Raw genomic sequence first — 7,677 nt, 5'->3', positions numbered from 1 at the left:
TGTTCATCGTACATTTTTTACTCCCAAACTTAAACATGGTGGGTGCATGGAATTCATTTACCGATACAAAAGAAATGATAAGTAAATAAATCCATAAATAAATATTATAAATGGTTTATTTTAATACTTGACAGGATGCGGAGGAAAATGAATGAAGGGGGAGGGGAATAAAATAAAAACATTTTGGAAACAGATTAAGTTTGAAAGAATTGCTTTGCACAGAAAGAAATTAATGAAAAAAGAATAAAATTAAATTTCTTTTCCTTCTTGATCTTTTTAGTTTTTTATGAAAAAGGAAGTAAAAATTAAGACTATAAAAAAACAATTTTTATTAAGAGCGAACCTCAGTCGTCAGGTCTGTAAAAAAAACGTGGAATAATCAAGAAATGTTTTCTAATACAATTTCTTTTTTTACTTATGTGTTCATTTGTCTCTTTGAAGTTCGTTTGTTTAATATATCGGTTTGCAATATCACTTTGTCATTCTGTCAGAATCAAATTTTAAATCTATATATCTATAAAAGTGAAAGTGCGTGTGTCTGTGTACATTTCCCTACGAAATAACTTTGTCAATTTTTAGTCTACAGACTCGAAATTATACAGGGTACTGAGATTTGGAAAAATCTATGTGATCGGTTTTTAGCCAGAAATTTGGCGATTAAGGGGTCAAAGTTCAACGATTTGAGCTTTGAGAACTCTAGCAAACTTCTCCGACAATTTTGGGTCTACACCCTTGAAATTTTAGATAGAGGTTCCGTGGACATGGATCTAACTTAATAACTTGATTTGAGGCTAAAACAATAAATTTTCAGGGGTCATAATAGGGGTCAAAGTTTAAAAAATTACCCCTTTTTTTTTTGCTCAGCATACACCTCCAAACACCCGGGCAACGCCGGGCACCCATGCTAGTATTATATAAATGTGGGTTTACCTCAGGAGTCGATCCTGTGCCATGTACTATTCCTAATATTCATTAATGATCTCCTTGATAAAATTGTCTCTGAGATGGGTATATTTACTAATGACCTTTATTATTCTTAATATGACACTGTGCTCTATAAGAGGCATGAAGGGAAAACGAATGAATGCATATCTAAGGCAATGGCAGAAACGCTAGAGGATGACGTCCAAACTGCAGTTGAATGGGGACAAAAATGGATGGTAACATTCAATGCTGCCAAGACAAAGCTCGTTTCCTTCAATAATTACAAGAAAACTTCTCAACTACCAATAGCTATGGCTAAACATACATTACCTGAAAGTACTTGTTTCAAACTCTTTGGCTGAACGTTCACAGTGAACATGAGTTGGAAGAGATACATTGAGGGCATTACCAAGGCAGATATCTTGCTGCTCAACTGCTTACATAGCATCCCTGCAACTTATGTCCCTGATAGTAGACCCCCCCCTTACATCAAAGTGGCACTGTTACTTGTTTGGGGTGAAAATGTAATAAAAACAAAAAACTAAAGTAGGTTGAAAACATTTTTAGAAATCGTGTCAAGTCGGCATAATGATTATCATGCATGACTCATTTTCTTTAGGTTTCGGTTTCGATCTCTGTTTGAGTATTTTCTTTTTACTTACAAGAAGTGAACTGTTACAAAAATATAATAGTTGCGTGCACATGTCTCAGTTTCTTTTTTGTTTTCATTTTATAAGCAATTTAACGTTACATCTAATGCCAGACAAGGCCGGGTACATCTGCTAGTATATATATATATATATATATATATATATATATATATATATATATGAGAATGTGTGTGAGTGTGTGTGTATGTGTGCGTGCAACGTTACTTTGAAAATAATTTTGTAATATTTGATGAGTGAATAATTTCACGAAATCGACCTGTAACCTGGCCACCCTGTTCGCGTGATTTAGCCCCATTAGATTATTTCTTTCGGGGGTATAAAAGTCCAATGTGCACGCTGATAAACAAGACACAATCGACTACTTGGAAGACAACATTTGACGCGTTATTGCCGCAATACAACCGTATTTAATCTAGATCACGCCATATACGCACGACCCGCGGGTCCATATGGCCGAAATTGTATTTCAATTATAAATGTCAAAAATTAATAGTTGAAATAAATATTTGTGTATAATAATATTTTCTATGGTGTATTTTAATTTAAATTTCGCCACCTCTAAAAATCACTGCTTCAATTGCATAAAATGTAATAAATGTTTTGAAACTAAAACTGCTTTTAAGGATTGCAACTAATCACTGCAAAAGAGTCATATGCCCAGTTCATCAAGTATGTTTGGTTTCCATGAGCTTTTCACGAATATCAAACAAGGTCGTAGATAGATGCAGCCCTCTATCTCGACCACCATAAATGTGCATGACGTTATTTCGTCAGCATCTGACAAAGCCAATCTTTTTTGCCAGAAACTTTGCATCAAACTCAACCCTTATGTGATCAGGGCCACTTAACTCATAGAATTCCTTCTCAAGATCGAACATAATCTGAGTAAACTTCACAGATAAGAATTCAAGATAAGAAAAGCTCAACACTATTAAGAGGAGCAAACAATGATATTAAAATGAAATAGAAGTTATATATAACCAAATTATGTCATCAGAACAATTTGGAAAAGTTAAGAAGAATATTAAGAAATAAACTCTTCAGGCATTTCGAAGCTAAATATATTTCCCGCGTAAGGAGGGCTAGAATAATACAAAATGCAAATATAGAAAAAACTGGTTTAATATTTTTTATATTTTATATATATATATATATATATATATATATATATATATATATTGTGTACAGAAAGTTGTTAGTTGAGACAGATCATTGGTACCATCAAGCCCGATAATAAGGCCCGTTTAAGGTATCCTTATCAAGCTCTCTTCAGCCAATATTCACACACACACACACATACAAATATATATATATATATACATATATATGTATGTGTGTGTGTATATATATATATATATATATATATAACTACTTCATTTACTCACATAAAATTAATATACAAAAGTGTAAATTTATGCGTAAATTTTAAGTATTTACTTCAAAAGTGCTCAATACGTAGGTGGAGCTAGTTAGTAATTTATAAAATATATATGGCGCTTAAGTTACACTGAATATTCTGCGTTTCATCCACTCTAGGATTCTTCAGGCTTATGCGCGATTTTGTGGTTGTCTGTCGTTTTTATATACGCACTTTCTATTGAGATTTTAGTTAGCCAATCAGCTTTCTAGTATCCACTTCGCCCTTCCTATCAGCCAATGGACATGCACTTATAGGACAAAGACCCATTTGACCTCTGGTTGACCCGATTCTTTGTGTGTGTTCTATTTAGCCTGGATATCTTGTGTCTTGACCTGTTTTAAATCTATGTTTTTGGGGGGTTTTTATGTTAGTTTTTCATAAACATAAAAAACCTAACCTAGATTTAAAACAGGGCAAGAAATGAAATGAATGGAAATAGGCACACATCTTAATAAAGACTTTTCATATCTATCTGCGTAAGTATACTTTGATGATTATGTTTCAGTTTGAACAAATATGGTATAATAAAATTATGGAGTGTTCGTTCGCGCCTGAGCTTCATAGAATGGAAATATGTGACAAAGTATAACAACGTTTTTTTAATATAGATCCACAGAATATTGTGATAAGTGTTTCAGTGTGAAAAGGTATGTTGTACAAAAAAATTATGGAGTTTATCTATTTTATTTTTACTTTTATAATATTTTGCTTTGGTTTTGATACCCCCAAATTCGAAGCTATCTTTTTACAACCCTTCCTTTTCATAACCTATCATACGTTCATAAATCAGAGTCCATTTACTGTTTTTGAACCCAGTCAACGACGTGTACTTTTGCTAGTATATATATATATATATATATGCATATGTATATATACACATATATAGACATATATATACATACATATATATACATTGATATACATACGTATATATGTATATATATACATATATATGTATATATATACATATATATAAACACATATATATACATATACACACATATATATACATATACATACATATACATATATATACATATACATATATATACATATATATACATATACATATATGCACATGTATACATAAACGTATATATATACATATATATACATATGAATATGCATATACATATATATATATACATATATATATACATATACATATATACATATACCTATATATACATATATATATACATATACATGTATATAGATATATATATATATATGCATATACATATATGTACATATACATATATACACACACACACACACACACATATATATATATATAGAGAGAGAGAGAGGGAGGGAGAGAGAGAGTGATCCAAAATAAAAAGCTAAATGGAAGCCATCTAGAACATATGCTGTAGAACGGAAAAAAAAAGGCCAAAGACCCTTGTGTTTTGATGTGATATTTTTAATATAATAAACTAGTTATGACCAAAGTTTCATTTCATTCAGTCAAAACACCAAGGAACGGGGCCTAATGAGAGTTGGGGCCCGTTTTTTTTTTGTCACCTTTTATATATGTCTGGACTTTATCTTATTTATTTTTATTTATTTATTCATTTTTTTTAAATCACTTTTTTTTTTATTGTTTTAGCTATGGACTATGGTTATAATAGGTTCAAATTTGACCGAAACTTCCATGTTCATTTAGAAACAAAGTACAAGTTGGGAAATTTTTTTCAAGGGAGTAACCACTCATCAAGGCCCGAGGGTCACGAGGATAAGGGTTAATGAGTGTACTGAGACAACAGCGTAGTGATCGAAAAAGGTGGAAATTGGTTAGAATTTGATTTTTTAAAAGTATGTCTAAACAAGAACTTGTTTGCATTACACTTGAAGAAGAACATGTTGTAGTCAGCTGGAAAGCAGACAGACGCAACAGAGTTTCATAGGTACGCAGTTCAGGGAAAGAGTCCTTGCCCATGGAATTTGTGTTTAGGTTTAGGCACAGTTGGGAAAATTGTTGATAGTGGTTGTAAATAGACGAGTGTTTATTTTGAAAGTTTGAAAGGGGGAACAGTCCGCGATTATGAAGAGAATGATAAATTTGCTTTCTCGGTTGTGCTGTTAGTATTTTCCATGTTGTAGATCTACAGTTTCTGTTATAGGTCTATAGTTTCTCGGGATGGATCCCTTTTTCCGATTTTTTTTTCTTTTTTTTTTTTTTGCACCAGTGTAGTTCGCCTTTGGTCATCCATTCTTGCACGTGTGATTCTTGGATACATATTCTCAAGTTCATTCATGTCGTGTTGTGAATTTTTGAACGAATATGCAAGTATTCCATCGTGACTTGGTGCTCTCCAGTTTACCATTTTTCGTAGGATGGTCTTTAGAGTTTCCTTGCTGCTTTCATTCTCTGTTCCTTCGTCGTTTTGCTGTGACTCTTCTTTCAGTCATTCGGCAATTATTATTATTATTATTATTATTATTATTATTATTATTATTATTATTTAGTTATTTTATTATTATTATTTAGTTATTTTATTATTGTTATTATTATTATTATTATTATTATTTAGTTATTTTATTATTATTATTTAGTTATTTTATTATTATTATTATTATTATTATTTTATTTATTTATTTATTTTTTTTTTTTAGTTATTTTCATTCTTTAATGCTTATGCCAATTTAACTCCGTGTCTACGGTCAAAATCATATAAAATAACTTTTTAATGGCCGGATATCCTCCCAGACCGGATACCACTCGAACATTAACCCCGCCAGAAAACACGCACCTGTACGGTGAGAAAGTGTACTAGTTGAAACCATTGAATACAGAGACGTTTTTGTTTTACATAAAATGGAACGTTGACGATTTTTCTCAGATGAATTATTTAAACTTGCAATAATATGCCCCATCCTCCCCGGTCACATTTTTCGCTAGTACATTTAACAAGCGAACATATACTACACTGTTCTTCAATACGAGGAAGTAATGCCTGGGGGATGGCAATAACGATTTAGTTCACTGATTATAATCGATGGTATTCCTTGAAGTCTGAGTGACAACAAACCTTCAATACTCGTCACTTGTTGATAACCACTGCATATTGACTTGGATTATCGCAAAGGTTGTTTACCATTGATTCTTTTTTTGGGGGGGGGGGCAATAAACCTCTCCGATTTCCCAGTATTCTCCGCATCCAGTGGAGATATGGTTACTACCTTTATTATTATTATTATTATTATTATTATTATTATTATTATTATTATTATTATTATTATTATTATTATTATTATTATTATTATTATTATTATTATTATTATTATTATTATTATTATTATTATTATTATTATTATTATTATTATTATTATTATTATTATTATTATTATTATTATTATTATTATTATTTAGTTATTATTATTATTGATTGGACGATTCTAATATTTTCCCCGATTCTGATACAATTACCGATTTCGATTCTGATTCTTTTTTAAAACACTTAAATATTTAACCATAGAGTTGTTATAGTTCTTGTTTTTACCTGATTACCGTAAAAACACACGTTAAATGAGCAGATATTTTCTCAGCCGTAAAAATAAACTTGTGTAGGTGGTGATCTATCGATTTTAGTATTGCTGGTAGTTTTAAATAAATAAATATTTAGTATTTTATTACTACTTCCAGCAATGGATGATTTGGCTTTAAACAAAATCAAATGAAAAGAGCAATTAAAAGAATCGTTTTTGGCATCGGAAAATAGGCATACATTTTTCCGATACTGATACCGAGTCCTATACTCCCAAAAGTTCTGATTTTTCCAATCCCCGATTCCGATTTATCGTCCCAACACTAATTACTATAAGCGATCTCCGACCAATACTAAAACTCGCCATTAAATTGTTCTTATAGTTAAATTGAGTAAAATTATATAGTAAGCAAAACGAATACACATCCCTGTGTGCGTTTCTGCCGCATTAAGATCTCATATTTTCTAAGTAGGAATAGGCAATGGTGAACAGGATATTTACGTTGGCTGTCAATTGTGTCAGTTTCATAATTATCTAAGTTTAGAAAAATTGACGAAATTAATGCCAACAATAGAATCGAGCCGTGCTGTGCAAACGTCAGGTGATCCTCGATGCCAACTTCTGTACTGTATGCCCTATTGACTGAAATATAAGTTCTACTACTGAAAAAAAAGAACATTAAAAAGATAGTTAAAATATAATTCTGCTAAAAGTGACGAGATTCAATGAGAAGCAAGAAATGTTTCTTGCTTTTATTGTCATCGAAATCGGTGCAATTGCTCATTTTTTCAATCTAATCCTTCTCTAGTCGGGGTTCGTCGTGATACACTGGAAGGCAGCTTCACATTGTAGACTACATTGAATGTAGAGAACCCTCTATTGATTTTATAATATTACTTTATATAGTGCCTTTATACTACAAAAGTCAAATATCATGGTTTAATTGTGCTTTCAGTTCATTTCAAAATGTTTCTTCTTTAATCGGATTTTTTTTTATTAACGATTTTTAAACTTATCTGAGGTATTCCGATACAATATCTATCTAAGGGCACTCCCAGACACATGAAGTGCATTTGTGCGAAATTAAAAAAAAATCAGCCTAGTCGTTTTGGAGTCCATAGAGAGCGAATTCACACACACACACACACACACACACACACACACACACACACA

The sequence above is a fragment of the Euprymna scolopes genome, chromosome 19 (assembly GCF_053919585.1).
Source record: "Euprymna scolopes isolate OS-2025 chromosome 19, ASM5391958v1, whole genome shotgun sequence".
In the NCBI taxonomy this organism is placed as follows: domain Eukaryota; kingdom Metazoa; phylum Mollusca; class Cephalopoda; order Sepiida; family Sepiolidae; genus Euprymna; species Euprymna scolopes.
The sequence above is the reverse complement of the archived record's forward strand: the minus strand, read 5'-3'. Positions refer to the sequence as shown.